Genomic DNA, 10,178 nt, shown 5'->3' on the forward strand with positions numbered 1-10,178 from the left:
TTTCTAACGGCTACAGCCATTTCTTTGTTTCGTAATGGTTTAAAGTCCTCAAACGCACTACGAATGTTGACGAAATGATGGGTGGAACCAGTGTCGAAAATAAATTCATCAGGGTCTTCTGATACTTCATTTAGATGTACTTCGGAAATGAAAAAGTTCTGGTACTTACATGCTTCCTTTTCCACTGATGGGGAACTGCACCTCGCAGTTTTCTTGTTCGCCTTCCTCTTATTCCGGATTGGTGATCTTGACTTTCTGTTACGTTGTTCGAGGTCCTTGTCAACTCTTCTATATTGACACACGTTACTTTTATGGCCGGGTTTATTACAGTTAAAACAAATTAGTTTCCCTTTTACTCCTTTCTTGTCAAAATTACCCGGTTTCTTTACAAAGTTAGCTCTGCCGAAAATTTTATCATCCTCATCTTTTAGTCGAATTCGCGATTCCTCGGCAATAAGTTCGCTGACTACTTTATTAAATGTGAATTCCTGTGCAGTAGTTCTAAGAATAACTTGACAAATATTGTCAAATTCTGAGGGCAAATGACGCAAAATTTGAAAAATCAAATAATTTTCAGAGAAATTCGCGTCTATAGTCTTAATTCTTTCGAAAATTTGCGGAGTACGGGCAGCGAAAAGATTTATCGACTCTTCCTCTTTTATACGACATTGGGATAACTCTGAAAACAATGTCATGTGCTGACAACGATTGTCAGGAAAGAAGTGATCTTTCAAAGCCCTCCAGGCATCAGCCGCGTTGACCTGATTTTCAATTATCTTTTTGAAATTTTTCTCCAAATTTAAATAAATTATGGATAGAGCCACATCCTGTCGATTTTGAAAATTACGAATCTCTTGCTCAGTAGCCTTTTTTTCATCATTAGAAAAAGGTTCTTTTTCAATGCCACTAATAATATTCCATAGACCTCGTTCCATTAGGACAAATTTAATATCAGATGACCAACTCACATAGTTGTCAGACCTTAATTTTTCGATAGGAACACTCTGGGATGCCATGATTGATAAGAACATGAAAAACGCCAAAAAAATAAAAAAACCTAATTGCAAAAAAAAACAACCAACAAAATCTCAAAATATCCCCGAAAAAAAAACCTAAATAGTGCAACTGTTACAGCTTCCCCCCTGGAACAAGTCCAGGTCTTCCGCTGAATTTAGCAGTCACTATTCTGCCTAACACCAAACCAACTATATCCCCCCATAAAATGCAAACGAAACGTCTGAGAAATGTTTACACTACACATGGCTTAAAGATTCGATACAAATTTCCAAAAAGTAAAAGAAAAGCTTCTATTTTCACAGTTTTCATTCAACGCCGATGCGGGGAAAACAATTTGAAAAGATTTCCAAACACTTGTCATCTACCGATTCAGCAAAAAGACAAGTCAGTCACAACATTCCATTTCATCACAAAAACACGAAGTCTAATACTCTACTCTGCTGACAATTCGAAAACATCTTAATACATCATGATACTGAACACGTAATTGTTATGATACAATTGGGTAGGGCTGGGCCCATAACCCTTACGATAACTTACGATGTTTAAACGAAAAGCCGAAGGGCTAAATTTCGTAAGTCAGTCAACAATGTTACATGCTTATACAAGCAGAGATAATATCACACAGTGGAAGGTGCAGAATCAAATGTTAATGTGAAGAAATGAACATTGGAAACTTGTTAAAATCTTACCAAAAATTTATTGGTCCATAGTAACTAAAATAAATATAACTAACAAAAATAAGTTCTTAAGAATAAAACCCGGCCATAAGTGGAGGCGGAGTTCGCAACTCCCCAACACCTATCGGACCTAACTCACAAGAGGCTGACGAACACAAAAGAAGAGAGAGAGAACGATTGGAATCGTTCACTATTTATACTTGCCTCATTTACATATGATTGGGCATCAAAGGATGCCAACCTAAAACTGAAACTTTACACGTACCGAAAGAGTTGAGAAGTTAATCTAATTTGAATAAAGTTAATTTTATATTACATTACATTAGGAATGAGAACGCGGATAAATATCGTTTACCGATGTCTATCACATACGTCACAGGGCGCGAATGGGCAGCCTTCCGCCGAAGATCCCTTGTTTTCGCTAGGGACATTTTGAGCGCGCTGATATTTTTATTTTTTAGAAATTCAATAATCCTTTTGAACACTATGGAGACCAGATTCATTAAAGCACAATCTAAATAATCTTCCTCATGTAACATCAATGATGATATTCGAATATTTCCGAGAGGATGAGAGGTTTAATATTCCAGAAAAGCGAGGAGTTAAATGTGAGGAGATAAGCCTTTTACGTTTCGTCTTCAAAGTCGAATGCGTGACCTTCGGCTTCTCCCCTATCGGAAGAGCGCATGACGTCACTTCCTATGCCATTTGACGTCACAAGCGCTTGAACTTTAAAAATTAATTTAAAAAAACTACTTATATCGCAAATTTTTTTTCACCTATGATGTTCATACATGTTACTCTATCATATAAAAATAAAATTGAAAAATCGAAAACTTCCCTATTGTTTGAGCAAGCAATACGAGACAGAATGTAAACATAAAGTACGGCGAAAAACATCCATCGCTTAGTGGTTTTTGCTTCTACCCTGTTCCAGGCCCACTCAAAGAGGAATCGCGGAAGCCCCGGTATACCCGTACGTTATAATTCAGCAAAATTTGAAGTTTCTTTTTGGCAAATTAAGAATTTCACCTACTCCAAAGTTGAATGGGACGTGCAGGTTTTTTCATCCTGCCGGAATCCAGTTCTCGTTTATCACATCTCGAGTTCTCGATTATGGTATTTCGAGTTCTCAATTACCATATTTCAAGTTCTCGAATATCACAGCTGAAGTTCTTGAATATCACCTCTCGAGTTCTTGATTGACACAGCTCGAGTTCTCAATTAGCACAGCTTGAGTTCCCAATTCCAAAAGCTCTCGTGTCAATCGCTTAAGTTCTCTATTTTAAAAGATTTCTTATCAATCGCTGGAGTTCTCCATATTGGAAGATCTCAATTATCAATCACTCAATTATCAGAAGTGCTCGATTCCCGTGATCTCGATTATCAAAAGTTCTAGATTATGCCCATCACTACTATGAGCAATGTAGTACTGTCCGATATTTTAACGCGAAACCTTAGTCGAATTTGTGCATGCGTCAGGTCTCTTCTGATTTTATCAAAATGGGGTGATAGCAAGAAGGAAGTAACAAGCAAACAAAAACTGAATGCATTGGGAAGTGTGCTTCCTTAAACCATCACCCCTTTTTCAGTTAGAACCATTCGCAGCTGCTCGTCGCAGAGACTGAGAGCAGACAGTATACAGGAGTGGTTATTGACAGTGAGTTTTCTATTTGGGTACATATAATTGATTCATTAAAAATGGCTGAGGTTGTTCGTTATGACTAAAAACATATACTAGGCACCATTGTGATACCTAGACTTGAGGTTTAAAACATCTGAATGCTGTAAATTTTATACAGATGAAACATGAATTATCATAACAGTGGTATTTTAAAGTTTTCAAAATTCACATTTTGTGTATTTGATTTTCCTAATTGTTTTCACAAGTGCCATACCAAATAGTGCTTTAGGTGAGTACTCAAGTTAGCAGCGTACTGAAAGTCAGCCATACTTCAAAACATTGCCTCATAAACACCATGCCGAGTATTTACTAATAGAGCAAGAGCTGAGCCCCCAAAACGTCATTTATCTCTTTTATGGCTTGTGGCCGGTTAAAATAATAAAAAAATGCAATTAAAAACTTTGGCTTGAATCCCCCCCCCACTAATTTCGGGTCACACGGCTGCGTGGGTGGATGAAAGGTCAAAAAAAAAAAAAAAAAATATTTAAGTGATGAGTAAAATGCTAAAAATTATATAATAACATTAAATTAATAAGAAAAAACACATATCGAATTTCTCCCCCAGCTATGTTGGGGCGAACGTGATGGCCCCCAGGGGTAAAGTATCGATTATAAAACTTAAAAAAAATGATCTCTTTCGTGGGGGGGGATTTCACAGGGTATTAGTTTCATTATTTTGATTGCCAAAAAGATTCCCCCCCCCAGTAACTATGGGTCAATTTGTCAAAAAAAATTTTTTTTGTTCCTCTTTATTTGGTCCACGTCGAGTATTATTCGAACTTACGCAGGACTGTTTAAATTGCAAAAAACCCCCCCAAGTTTGAACGTTTATTCGATAAAAAAAACTCGTAGCAATCGCCCCTCCACATCTATGGAGGGGGTTGCTACGTGGTGCGCAGTTTTACAACATGGTGCCCCCCCAGGGGTGAATTATCGATTGATTAAATTAAAAATAAATGATCACTTTGCTGGAGGGAATTTTACAGAGCATCATACATTTAATTGTTTTAATTGAAAAAACAAAAAAAAATCTCCCCCCTCCCCCTCCAGTAACTATGGATCAATTTGTCAAAAAAAAATTTTTTTTTTGTTCCTCTTTATTTGGTCTGAGTCGAGTACTATTCGCACTTTAGCCTGACCGCTTAAATTGCAAAAAACAAAGTTTGAATGTTTATTCGTTAAAAAAACTCGTAGCAAATTCCCCCCATCTATTTGGGGAGAGTTGCTACGCGGTGCGCGGTTTTACAATGTGGTGCCCCCCAGGGGTGAACTATCGATTGATTGAATAAAAAACAAATAACTGTCGTGAGGGAATTTTACAGAGTATACATTTAATTGTTTTAATTGCAAAAAAAAAAAAAAAAAAATCTCCCCCTACCCCAGTAATTATGAGTTTATTTCACAAACAAAAGTGATTTTATGTTAAAATTGCAATAACGATTTTTTTACTTGTAAATGTTAATGCGTTAATCCGATGCGTTAAATGAATATTTAAAATAATAATTTGGAAATTCATATAGATTTATTTACCTTCGGCATATTGGTTGTGATAGTGTCTATCTAGTTTGATAAAAATGTTCCTGCAATCTCGATGATATAAATCTGCTTCTGTTAAGAACTCAGAAAAATCTAAATCACGGAATTTCAGTTTTCAGTGTTTTCGAATCTTTGAAACTTTTATTCCTTCAAATAAAGTTTCTGTCAAAACATTATCTTTTATCTGGTGGCTGGCTACACTTAAAATTACCCTTTAAAACACTCATAATATAAAAACATCAAAATATATTTTTGAAAAAAGGATTTTTTTACGTTTTCAGTTTAAGGATGCGGTACAGCGTGCTCCGAAAAGAAAAACCAACAGCTAGAACGACTTCACTGTGTTGGCTACAGTTGATCACTGACGAAACTGCTACAATCAAATGTACTGAGAAAATCCCCCCTCTCTACGAAAGTAATCTTTTTTTTTATTTAATCAATCGATAATTCACTCCTGGGGGGCAACAAGTTCGCCCTAACATAGCTGGGGGGGGGGGATTTTCTACGTGTTTTTTTTACCAAATAAATAATTGCAATTGTTTTTTACAATTTAAGAGGTCATGGGAAAGTTCGAATAGTACTCGACTCGGATCAAATAAAGAGAAACAAAAAACTTTTTTTTTTGACAAATTGACCCATAGTTACTGGGGGAGGGGAGAGATTTTTTGGAAATCAAAATAATGAAACAAATACCCTGTAAAGTTCCCCATCCCCACGAAAGTGATTTTTTTTAAAAATTTTTACAATTGATATTCACTTTTAGGGGGGTGGGGGGGGGGGCTCCCACATTCGCCCCAACATAGCTGGAGAGGGGATTTGCTACATGCTTTTTTTATTAATTTAATGTTATTATATAATTTTTAGCCATTTCACTTATCATGTTAATATTTTTCTTTTATTTTGACCTTTCATCCACCCATGCAGCGTGTGACCCAAAAATAGTGGGCGGAGGGGGGAGGGATTAGAGCCAAAATTTTTAATTACATTTTTTTATTATTTTAACCGGCCACCCGCCATAAAACAGATAAACCGTATTTTGGGGGCTCAGCTCTTGGTCTACAGGGACGACGGGTTCGAACTGAAAAATTCATTTTGTGTTGAATAGTCTATTTATTGAGAAGGCTATAGGCTATATAACATTGCGCTTTGAATAATAGGAGTGGAGCAGCAATAAGAAATGTAATGAAAACGGGAAAATTTATATAATTGTATAAAATGCTTGAAACGCCGAATACACGTACATTTTTGAGGTAGACCGTGCAACGCCTGGCAATGCAGCTAGTAGACTCATAATTGCTGGGGAGCTGGGGAGGAGAGATTTTGTTTTGCAATTAAAACAATTAAATGTATGCTCTGTAAAATTCCCTCCACGAAAGTGATCATTTATTTTTAATTTAATCAATCGATAATTCACCCCTGGAGGGGGGACCACGTTGTAAAACCGCGCACCGCGTAGCAACCCCCTCCATAGGTGTGGAGGGGGGATTGCTACGAGTTTTTTTTATCGAATAAACTTTGGGGGGGGGATTGCAATTTAAACAGTCATGCGTAAGTTTGAATAATACTCGACGTGGACCAAATAAAGAGGAACAAAAAAATTTTTTTTTGACAAATTGACCCATAGTTACTGGGGGGGGGGGATTTTTTTTGGCAATCAAAATAATGAAACTAATACCCTGTAAAATTCCCCCCCACGAAAGTGATCATTTTTTTAAAGTTTTATAATCGATACTTTACCCCTGGGGGCCACCACGTTCGCCCCAACATAGCTGGGGGAGAAATTTGCTACGTGTTTTTTCTTATTAATTTAATGTTATTATATAATTTTTAGCCATTTAACTCATCACTTTAATATTTTTCTTTTGACCTTTCATCCACCCACGCAGCCGTGTGACCCAAAATTAGTGGGGGGAGGGGGGGATTCGAGCCAAAGTTTTTAAGTGCATTTTTTTATTATTTTAACCGGCCACAAGCCATAAAAGAGATAAATCGCGATTTGGGGGGTCAGCTCTTGGTCTATAAGTACTCGGTATAGTGCTATTTTTGAAGCTATTACTTATGATATACAACAGATTCATATGAAAATATTTGTCTGTTTTGGTTTAGGAAAGAAAAAAAGAAAGGCCATGGCAAAACACACAGGGAAGAACATTTAAGAGGTAAAATTTGTAGCCTGAAGAAAATCATTGAGAAGAAAGATCTGTTGCGTTTTTTTTTTCCGAAATATGAACCAATAAAAATCTGGGTTTTGTTTTGAGACTTTTCCTGCAATTAGGGGGTTTAAAATGTTTCCTTTTTGGTTATGTTTCTGCAATCTGTCGCAAAACTTTACTGATTTTTTTTTTTGTTCAAGCTTGCTGATTGTTGAACACGCGTCACTTGACATAACTTGAAATTTCCGGGTTAGACCGTTCAAAGCCGGGGAGACACAGCTAGTAATTAAATAAAACCCGACGATGGAAGGTGATGAGTTTTAATTTATTTAATCACCAACACATTATAATATCAAAAGATACATAAAAAAGAACTTTTTGAAACATTTCTTGTGAAAAATAACATATACAAAGGAATGCAAAATTCTATCATAATACTTATTGACTGTCCATTGCCAGAAAAGAGAGAAGATTTCTGTCATCTTTCACTCTTCCTGAAAATAAAGGAATATCGCTCAGAAGTTTGGATTGATTTACTTGTTATCTTTAGTTCAAAGCAAAATTACTGAAGAAATGCACAAATAAGCTCAAAGCATGAGTAAAAGTTGTGGCTTTTAACTAAATTTAAGAACCTTTCAATTGATTGGCTAATTGAAGAACTTTTTAAGTGTGGGAGCTTGAGTTAAAATAATCATTCTATATATTTTTAAAAAATGAATTAAATGTTAAAAACTAACAATATCAATAAATATTGGTGTGACTAACTTTATCAAGATGTCATCAGTGTTAATTAAGGTATAGTAGTACAGCATTCTTTTCAAAATCAAGGTTTTTAAGCCGTGAGTTATAAAAATATTACTGTAATCACAATAACATCAACTTAGCAAAACCAACAATCAATGAGTTAAAATAACAGACTGAACTAAAATTAAAGCTAAAAGTGGGTTTTTCTTGGAAAACATCACTCATTTGTCTGTCGTAAGTTTTTTAGCATCTTTAGATAGAAGAGATTTCACAGCGTCTATGAGTAACTGGCCGTTGTGCAAATCAGCAACAGCAGATATATCACAGATATTGTCGATGGATAACCCATTGAGCATAATTTTAAGATACTGGAGCACCAGTCTCTGCAAGTCGTACCGATCTGCTGCAACACACAATTTGGACGCTTCATCAAGAGACTTGCCGAAATTACCTTATGCACTGGAAACTCGCACTCGCCCAGATTTAGAATGATATCTGCAAATCAAGGGTTCTTGTGCAATGTTTCATCGTCTTTTTCTGTTGAGATGTCATTGTGTGATTGTGCTTTCTGAAAATCTTTGGATAATGTATTCGTACCAGCTTCTTTTTTCACTGATGAAGTCTCATCTAAAAAAATAAAAAAAGGAGTTTGTATTGAAAATATGCGAGTAATGAAAGGATTTGAAAAGTTCAAGCCTGAAAAATTCCATTGCATGAGTTTTCAAATCATATGATTGCCCTTAAAGTCAAAAGGTATGAATATGAAAAAGTAAAGGTTTATAAAAAAGCACAGACAATTTTATTTTTCATGAAATTGATGCGATACAATACAAATGGAATAAACCAGTGATTCCAAACCTTTTTAAGCCCATCTATAGGTTGACTTGACTTACACCAATTGCAGCTGTCCCCCCGCCCCTTTTTTTCCTTGGCAAAAACCCTAAGTTGGCACTAGTACACATAGTTATCATTGAAAAAATGCCTAGTTTTAAATTGAAATAAAATGTGTAGTAAATCACTTTTATCCAATCACTCTTAAACTATTAATAAAAAAAGTGCCTTCTTTTTGCTTTATAGAAATTAGTTACCGCCCCTGAGCCAGAGCTAAGGAAGAACTACATGCAATATACCAGACAACCCGGTAATCACAGTTAGAGACTTCAGTTTCGTTCTTATTAGAACTCAAGGGCGTTTATATGCAAAACTTTAAGGGGGGGAGGCTTTAGAAATTTTCCCTATGGTTTAGCAGAATAGTTTCCCTATAGAAACCGATTTCAGTACAATTTTGCGGTATTAAAATTTGACATTTTCAATAATTTATTTGTTAATGGCTGGAAAAGAAATTTTAATACATTTTTGCAAAGAAAAAAGCACTAAAAGCAAGGAAGTTCTCATCTCTGGGGGGGGGGGGAGGCTTGAGCCCCCTTACCCCCTATATGGGCACCCTAGTTAGAACTCTTCAACCTAGCATAGTAAAGAACCGAGCCGGAGGCAGATGTCTTCTCATTGAAGCTGAGAGTGCCAACAAACTGGTCAATAGAGTGAATCCATGGTGCGGTTCGACTCGTGAATTGAAGGCAAAGCTTGGGTATTTATAGAAACTAGTGTTCGCCCAGAGGTCAAAATTCGACCATATTCATAAATGAATATTTGAGAAAACTTTTATGAATTTAACTACTTGCAACATTTTTTTTTCTACTCTTACTCATGTTTATTGCATATCAGGAAACATAGTTTTTATATGTAGACAATACCAAACTAATAATTTATTCCAATTCTGCTTTTTGTCTGTAGATCTCAAAATAAATGACTGAGAGGGGATATTTCGGTAATGGGGTCGTTTCCAAAATTTTAAAAGTATTTTTTCCTAAAAGAGCATGCTTAAAAACATAGGTTTTAAACATTGGCCAGCGAAAAAGAAAATGTCTTATTGACTGTATGCCGACAAATGTATATTTTTTATTTCTGAATCGTATAACTGTGTAAAAGTAGCTAAAAGAAGAAAAATGAGTGAAACCGCTAATGTTAAATTAACTTCATTAAAATTGATGGAAATGTAAAATGAAATGTTAGACATAAATAATGAAATAAACCTTAATTTTAAGTCTACATATTGTAATCATAATAGAAGAAAATAAGGAGTGATTTGAGGAAGCATTAAGTATTTTGAAGACTTTAGTTTGTGCTTATTGAAAATATCGGATATATATCAAAATATCAGACATTTTCGAAAATATTATGATTTTTCGAACCCTGTTGATGATATTCATTTTGTTCAGAATTTATCCTCTACAAGTTATCTGTTTGTATGTATAGCAATTGTAAGAGTAATTTTTGAGATATTGTTATAATGAATGAAAAAAC

Source organism: Uloborus diversus, unplaced genomic scaffold, assembly GCF_026930045.1.
Source record: "Uloborus diversus isolate 005 unplaced genomic scaffold, Udiv.v.3.1 scaffold_1217, whole genome shotgun sequence".
Lineage (NCBI taxonomy): Eukaryota > Metazoa > Arthropoda > Arachnida > Araneae > Uloboridae > Uloborus > Uloborus diversus.